Source organism: Drosophila eugracilis, unplaced genomic scaffold (genome assembly GCF_018153835.1).
Source record: "Drosophila eugracilis isolate 14026-0451.02 unplaced genomic scaffold, ASM1815383v1 contig_2154, whole genome shotgun sequence".
Lineage (NCBI taxonomy): Eukaryota > Metazoa > Arthropoda > Insecta > Diptera > Drosophilidae > Drosophila > Drosophila eugracilis.
Window position 1 is genome coordinate 5,119,745 of NW_024573038.1, and position 8,917 is coordinate 5,128,661.

The following is an 8,917-nucleotide window of genomic DNA, read 5'->3' on the forward strand; positions in this document are numbered from 1 at the left end:
AAAATATTTAAGCCATCCAAAATAACTTGAGAAATCATATCTTTAAATTGCACATCCTTCTTATAAACATTTAACATTTTTAGGACTTTAATTTATTGACTTTAAACACTATTTTCCCTTGTGTAGAAGAAGAAGCGACGATTCCAAGTGGCAATGCCAGAGTATCGCGACTTTAACTCATTTCCACGACACTCAAATGAGCAAAAATTATTGCGGTTAAGTACGCGAGCGAAGAGAGTTTCCAACTTTGGTTGGCTAAAATCGGAAAGTAAGCAAAAGAAAAGCTCTGTAGAGTCCCGTCCGCTGGCTTGTTAGAAGGAAAGAAAAGCCAGCCCAGCCAGAGATAGTGCGAGAGCAAGATAGATAGATGGAAAATTGCAATCCGTCGTCGAGGGAATTTTCTCCGTTCCTTTGTCGCTTTGCGTTCGATGGCAGCGCGAATCGTGAATTAAATTTAAACGGCAGAAAAATACAAAATAAATAAATGGGACAAGTGAGCGAGCGACTAGCGACTAGCGACTAGCGAGATTTTCGCGGGCGGCAAGAGTGTGGAAATTATAGGGCCTCCTAAGCTCAAAGATCTTGCAGTTTCGGTTTGTCTTGTCATTGATACGATTCGAGAGAGAGGGAGATGGGACTACTAGGAATGTTGACATGCAACAGGAAGTACGTGATGGAAGAAAGTTTGCCCTTTAAGATAATATCATATATGCATATCCTGAGAAAATATTATGGGGTAAATATATTTAAAAGATAGTAGTTAGTTTTAGACTAAGTCACTTTAGATTCTCCGTAATATTAAATTTGCTGTGAATTCTGATTATTTTGATTAACAAACAACTTGTTCATAAACCATATTAACCATCCCATTTAAATCCTTTAAAATTATTCATTTACAGCTTCTAAAAACCCATCAATGACATCCTCTACCCCACTCCTGGGTAACAATAAAAACTGAAACTTTTCAGTCACTCTCCTAGTTTGCTAACCATCTCTAGCAGCTGATTGGGATCGGATAGATAGAAAGACCTCAACATGGATAGAGCGAGAAACAGCGAGACTGAGAGGCGGGCGACCAAATTGGCACATTAGACAAATTGTTGCCAGGATGGCTGGATGGGTCTCCAAAGCCAAAGAGGGGGCTGGCTGGCTGGCTGGCTACATCTCAATAACAATATCATTGCAATGAAAACGGCAGCCGCAAGAAGCGAGTCAAGGAAAACTGAAAATGCAAAATGCGAAATGAAAGAAAGTTGAATGAAACTTGCCATCGATCGATCGATCGTCATAAATCAAACCGCAAGCAAAAACAATCCGCAAAGATTCATCAGTCAATCAGCCGAGTGGATCGGCAGATGCGATCAAATGTCAAGCCCACACCTCACGGCTTTCAACCTTATCCAGTCACAATTTAAGCCATCATTGACCCATTTTTCCAATACCCATAGACTGCCGTCTCCCCATCATATAGCCACTTGGGAATAGGCCCCAGCGTTGATCATAATGACGAGGATGATGCCTCGACCATGTTCCGTAACGTGTCGCCATTTAATTGGCTTCGTGTGAAGTTCAAGAAAACTTTGCCAAATACCCAGTATGGTGCCACCATCACTTCCCTTTCCAATCTCCTCTAGTCTACACTCTCCGGCGACTTTGACACTTTAGACTTGCTTGTCTAGCAAAAAAATAGAAATAGAGCGAGCTCTGGAAAAAGTTGGGAATGTGTAACTTTGAAGGTGTCGGCAGTAGCTTTATATAGTTTTTGGGAATACCCTTAATGGGTAATCCTTTTAAGTTTCATAAATTAAATAGGCAAATAATACTCAAGGATAAATCTAAGGAAACTAAGTAAGATAGAGATAAGCGAACCGAATTTAACGCTTTTTTAATATCATTTCCCTTCAGTTAGGGTATCATTTTTGTGCCCTTGCAACTTTTGAGCTTATCGGATGTCGTCTAAACAATTTTTCAAAGAATTTTTCGTCATGCGCTTTAATTAAATTTTGTCAGCCTTCTTTTTGTGTGGTGTCATGGCCCGAACAGACTTGCCGGTCTGGTCCGTACTGGCCTGGCCTGGTCTGGTCTGGGCTGGTCTCGTTGGTCTTGTGGGTCTGGCTGACATTGTTGACAATGACTTTGTGTGTTGTGTGTGGCTGCTACTGTGATGTCACTCACATGACCAAAAAAAAAAATACAAAAAAACATTAAAAACACAGCAGGGAGATGTGGAAGTGGCACCAAAACCGGCTCAGATTGCATGGCAACGTCCAAGAGACCAAGCCAAATACATAATTACAAATTCATTTGGCACAATTATGCGGCACAGTTGCAATTGCCAAGTGCAATTGTTGCACACACACGACACAGATTTAATTGCATTTGGCAAACGGGCGCAACAAGTGGCAGAAACCTTGCCTCACAAAAAAGAAGAAGTTAAATAAATAAAAACCTGGCACGCAAGAACTAGGAAATGGATAGTGCTGGCGTTTTTTAACTTAATTAAGAACTAAGAACAGGTTAAAAATAATTTAAAATATTAATTTAATTTAATTTTTTTCTAGGTTTAAATATGTTTTTATAGCATAATATTTACTTAGTTAATCACAAAACCTACAAAGTTGTACCTTAATAACCAAAATTAGTTCTACATCTCGTTGGCATCGCTGAAAATGGCCAGGGAAAACGCATGAAAATTGCTACCTGAGCAGACGGTAAATTAGAAAACTTAATGCGAAAGGCTAGGATCGAGGCAGTTGAATTGAATGCCGCTGTGAATTAGGGAAACTTGCAACATTTGCCACGATTTTAATTTGCTTCCAGCTGCCGTAATTCATTTGCCACGAACGCATCGCGATAAATAGAAATGAGTTGCAATTAGTTCGTGGGGGGTGTCGGTTTCACTAGTATCTGGATCTACCGATAGAAGACACCGATAACCGATAACTGGTTTATGCAACTGGCTTATCTAGTGCGTGTGCATATGGCAATATATATAGTATACATATATCCAGAGATAAATTCTAGTTTGTCCAGTGACCAGCTTTCACATGGCAGGAAAGGTAGCATCCCAATCCTGGAGCCTCATAATCGGGGGAATAAGTGAAATAAAAATGAGGAGGCCGAACCAGTTGCCAGAATGTTGCCGCAAGGAAATTCAGAGTCACTGGCATTTAGAATTTCTTGTAATCGCCTCTATTTGCACACCCAAAGAATCTTAGAAGATTGAGAGCACAACTTATTTCCCCTGGTTTGGCAAAGCCTAATCAATGGATCTTAATTGATTATCGAATGGAATAAACATCAATTAATGTCTTTGCCATTTCTAGTTGGATTTTCTTTTTAAGAAGTATCTTTGTTTCTTTCCATTTGGAAATTCTTAAAACTTTCTTTTGCTTTTGGAAGATTTACTAACTAGTCATTGATGGATAAACCATAAAACTTGTTTATAATTAAAAGTAATCACTTGAAACACCGTTTAGACCGAAAAATTGCTTAATTTAAGAACATAGGACTTTAGCTAAAGCATAGATCAGCGGTTTATTGAGCTCACAAACAGTTAGAACTGTTGCCAAGCCCAGGCGATGATCATTTAAGCCATTAAATGCCTATCTCCACCGGATCCCATCTGGCCGAGCATTTGACCCACAATTTGTGGCCGCCAACTGCTCCACTAAGTCTAAACATCTTCACATCCTGAGCCACCGAAAATTGCCGACTTAAGCATTTCGAAATCAATTTAGCAGACAATGGTAATTACCGCAGTAAAGCCTGTCTGTCTGACTGGATTTGTGGATGTGGCCTGTAAATCTGGACCTGGCGAAGAACTTCGTGGCTCTTATGCCGCGGATTATGCAATGGGCCAACGTCAAGAGTTGGCCACTGGTTCGGACATGATTGTTTCAACACCAACTGCACCGCTCTGGGAGTCAACGAACCTGTGACAGCTGGGCGCAAAAAATGGCGCAATCTTTAACCAAAAAAAAAAGTTAGAGAAAAAGAGCAAAAGAAAAACAAAGCCTTTAACCATTTCCCCCACATATGCAACGGTACCTGAATATAAACCCAAAGTGGGACATTAAAGAACTTGCCCATTACGAAACTAACCGAAAAAAAAACAACGAAAAAACGATCATAGTTAGCTATTCCGACTACAAGATACCCGCTTATGTATTAATGTTCGTAATCGTATTTTTTAAAGTACAAATTAGCCGGAATCCAAAACGTCTTGAGGCATGCAACAAGAGTCTCATAATAATTACTAGAATGAAAATGCAATATGCACTAGTTCCTAACGTTTCTGGCTGCATTAAATTAATTCAAACATCTTGTGTGGTAGGAAATCAAAAACATTGTTTAGGTTTACATTAATTATGTTTTTTTGTTGTATTTTGGTAAGTAGGAAATGATTAAATGAAGAATAATGCATTTTTTAAGAATTTATTTAACACAAATTTGCAGCTTAAGAAGGTCTAACTGATTTACTAATAACTAAGCTGGCTTTTCAAAGAAACATAATTCTGAAACATTTTCTTTATCAAGGCTATATACCCCTTGAAACCTCCTAATATTAGGTAATAAACTATCCCCGATTCGAACTTGCAACTCAAGCTTAAAACCCCGCTGAAGAACAGTTCAAAGCCCCGGCAGGCAGTAGCGGCAACTGCCACACGTATATTTAATAACAAACAGCTGATGGATGAGAAGGAGGAGGCCACATCAGGAGCAGAAACATCAGCGAAGACTTCGGGGGCGCCGCTAATGAGCGACAGGCGGACACCCGAAGGCGTCTGATCTACCAAGTTTCAAGTTCCAAGTCCCAAGATATTCCCTCGATCCGTCGCCCGAGAACACTTGTCATAAACAGCTAATAGACGCGTGCAGCGACAACTTGATTAATTGAAACTAAATGGGTCCGAGAGCCGGCAGATTGCAGGTAACGCTGCCGCTGTAGCTGCCGCTGCGTGCTGGCCAACAATTAGAAACGGTAAGAAAAAACCTCAAACTGAACTGAACTGATCTGGCAGGAAGTGCAGCACACACGGCTTGGGCACAATTAAGCAAATGACAAATGGCATCAAATTGCATGCAAAATGCTTAAATGCTAAAATGCTAAAATGGTAAAATGGCAAATTGCAAATGGTCGAGGCGCCATCAGGATGCCGGAACGAGGGACAAGAGAGATCACCACCTTGGTCATTGAACGCAACATCAACAGCAACTGCAACTTACTGAACTGCACAGCAGCAGCAGCAACAACATGTTGCACATTCCAAACGTTGTCCGTTACTGGCTGGTGCAGTTTTAATAAATTTAAATGTGGCCGGCTAACCGCTGCCGAACAACAAAGACACTGTCATTTAAACGGCCAACGAGAATTGGTAATTGATGCCAAGGTTGCACAGGAAAAAATGCCAACAAGGCTGGTCATCAACTTGGCTATTTTTCACCTATTTGTGGGATATATGTTATTTGGCTGATCGGACTGTCACTTTGGCTATATAATTAGAAATGTGATTCATGTTAAACTGAAAAATGAAATCGATTCGATCTCTATCTTCTGTTTTAATACTGATCAATTTGTATAGTATCTTTACTTATTAATTTTAATGGTTAAAAACAGCAATAAATAGGCCTAAGCCTAAGTTTAAATCAAGGTTTTGCTTTATGTTTTTACCGCAGTAATTGCTCCTTCTGAAATTACTCATTCTCATAGCTTATCATTGAGTTTCCGAGCATTTCTTGTAGAATTAGTTACCCACGTCTTGCATAATGCACGGCAGCAACTTGCAACATCTGCAACTGTACCAACGCCGCAGACTCTTTTTTTGGGCTGCGATCAGGCACCGGCCATTACACAAATAACAGCTAATAACAGTAATAATTCAAATTAATTTCGCACCATTTGAAATCATTATGTGATAAAGAGAAGATACCGCAGAAATCCAGCTAAGAAGAGTGGAGGAGTAGCAGCAGCAGCATCAGCTACAGCAGCAACAACAGTATCAAGATCGCTATTAAAATAAAAATGAAGACAAAACTTTGGCAGATAAAAAAAGAGCAGCGCTAAAATGGCACCGAAATAGAGAGGAGTAGGAAAAGCCGAAGCGAAGGCAACCGAAAGCCAATAATGTCTTGGCCAAAAGGAAAAAGTTGCGCAGAAAAATTACCGCCAAAGACCAAAAGATCAAGCCAGGGGGAAATAAACAACAACAGCAACGGCAGGAGGAAAAAGCGGTTGGAAAAAAAAAGAAGATTGCTATTGGCACTTGAGCAACAGCAGCAGCAACATCGTGCTGCCTCTCCCTCTCTCTTTCACTCATTTAAGCTACACTCAAAGAAGTTTTTTGTATTTAAGGATCCTCTTTAGAGATGTTAAAATAGTTAAGAAAAATACTTAAAAATGAGCTAAATAAGATATAATCAGAAATTCAAGTTTTTAAGTAATTTAACTTTATAATATATTATTTTATATTTTACGACTTTTCTCTCAGTGTAGATCATGCTAAACAGTTGCTGCCTGCAGTAAAATAAGAAGAAGAAGACAGCATAGAAAAAGGGCAAAAGCATTTTCATAGCTCAGTAAAGTTCAAGAGTTGCTGCGCGGCTGCAGCCGTTGCTGTTGCTGTTGCTGTTGCTCTTGCTGCTTCACTCGCTGTTGCAGTTGCTGTTGCTGTTGTACTTAGATGATCGTCGGTCGCATATTTTATAGCTAGCAAAGAATGCAGACGCCGCCATTGCGTTGATGCTGCTGCTGTGTCTGGGGGATGTTGCTGCTGTGCCCGCTGCATATGCACAAAAGATAAGAGACGAAGAAAGTTGGAACCACGCAACAGCAGCACCCACTCACTGCAGCAGCAGCAGTTGCAACAACAGTTGCAGAAGGAGTTAACAACTCCGGCGTTTATCCCATAATGATTATAAACGCCTTATGTGTGTCAGAGAGGAAAGCCAAATAGTTGACCAGTTTTCCACCCATTCCATGCTAATGAAGGAAGCGCCTGCAGCCTTGTCAACGTTCTACCATTCTATTTTTTCTATTTCCCCCTTGTTTTTCATTTTTTCCTATTTTTTTTTCGGGTTCTGAGATCGCTCTGGGCTCTCTCCATTAGGGGCTCTAAAAAGGGCTAAGGAGCCCAGCCTTTTTCTCACAAATTACACCACATTTGCCGATGGCAAATTTCTGCTGCTGCTGCCACAAACACACAGACAGAAAAAAAAGCCCCAAGAGCAACCTGGCAACCAGCAACTTGCAACACAAGCAGTAGAACAAACATTTCCCGCATCTATCAGGTGCATTGATCTATGGCTATTTTTTTAATTAACGCTCAGTTTCTTTTATTGCGCGGCTACGTGAAAAATGGGAAGCTCCACAACAGCCTTTCCGCTGAACTTAAGCTTAGCTTGGCAACGTCTTCTTATTAGTTCATTTGTTATTGTTTTATTGCAGTTCCCATGCGGTAGGGAAATTGTCCGTAGCCAGCCGAATAGTTGGCTAGGAAAATGAAAGGGGACCTGGTGAAATGTTTTAAATGGCATATTTAATGCTCTTTGGGAATAGGGAAAAACATAATTGAGATTCCTGAAAGATGAAGAAATTCAACCGCTGTATTACTGCCAATGAACGCTCAAGGAAACGGAAACTTATCTGCTAGTTTATATTGTTTATTTTTTATTTAATTTAAAGCAGAGCAGAAAGCTTGACTTAAGAAGTTCAAAACTAAATATAAGTTTTAAATAAAAGTTAAATAATATTTATTTATTTACAAAGAAACCACATTTCATTTTACCAATTCACAAAATGATAAAAGGGTACACAATTTCATTGGCTATTGGGAACAAAAATGATATTCTTCTACATATTCTTCTACAAGAATTATGTGATAATGTTAATGATAGAGTAGTATTGTGTATAATAGTAAACATTTTTTAAGAAATATAAGCCACTTTTGTACATAAATAGCAACCTAATAAGAAGTATTTTCAATTGAAAGATTCACAAAACCTCTTTAAGAGTAACGTATTTATTTGTTTTATAAATCAAATATTTTCCAATAACAACTTATAAAATTGTATAAACAAATTTAAATAACAAAGACCCACTCCTATTATCTATTCAAACACCTTTTGGCTTCAACCACTTCAAGAAAGCACTCTTTGTTAGTGTATAAATATGAGAATACTGTGAAATGGAAATGGATGAGCCGCCTGAAGTTCATTAGAAGTTCTGGGCACGATTGGGGCTATAGATCACCCAGAGGGAGAAAGGTCTCGAGAAACTAAAACTAAACTAAAAAAAAAAAAAAAATAGAAATGATACTGGGAGAGAGAGTGTTCGATGTAGAGCCAAGCCACATATTTCCCAATCTGCAATTAAGAAGGCCGCGACAAATTATGTTTAATGCGAAAGCATTTAGCTAAATTGAGCCAGAGAGAAACCAAGAATTTTCAGCTGGTTTTGGGTAAGAGGTGTTAGATCTGCTGGCTCTGGTCTTGTCTGGTTCTACGAGTACCAGTCCAAATCGATGACAGACTAAACGAGCCGGGTTGACATTGAAGCGAAAGCAGCTCAAGAATCAGGCCGTACACAGAGAACTACAAATTGTTAAGTAATTATAAGAGTTAGGGGGCCAAGATTAAGTTTTTATATCTAAAAATAGAGAATTCACTGTTGAAGATATTACAAATAAATATTTATGACAAATGTGAATGCTTGAATGCTTTTGGATCATCCAATTAAACTTATTTTTATTATTATTATTGTTTAAGAATAAATAAGCAGTTTAAACAAATTATAAAAAGTCACTTGACCTACATACAAGTTCTGGTTTTAAAAAAGTCAATGTTTATGGAAAAACTTCATCTGAAAACCCCTAACATAACCACGTTCAAAATATATTCTTAGCTCGCGAATTTAACT

At 38.9% G+C, this 8,917-nt stretch overlaps 1 protein-coding gene across 1 annotated transcript in view; it reads right to left on the reverse strand.

The window, feature by feature from the left end:
* LOC108114128 (elongation factor-like GTPase 1) overlaps nt 1-8,917 on the reverse strand; it is a 76,000-nt gene that overhangs the window by 36,277 nt on the left and 30,806 nt on the right. The window lies entirely within an intron of this gene.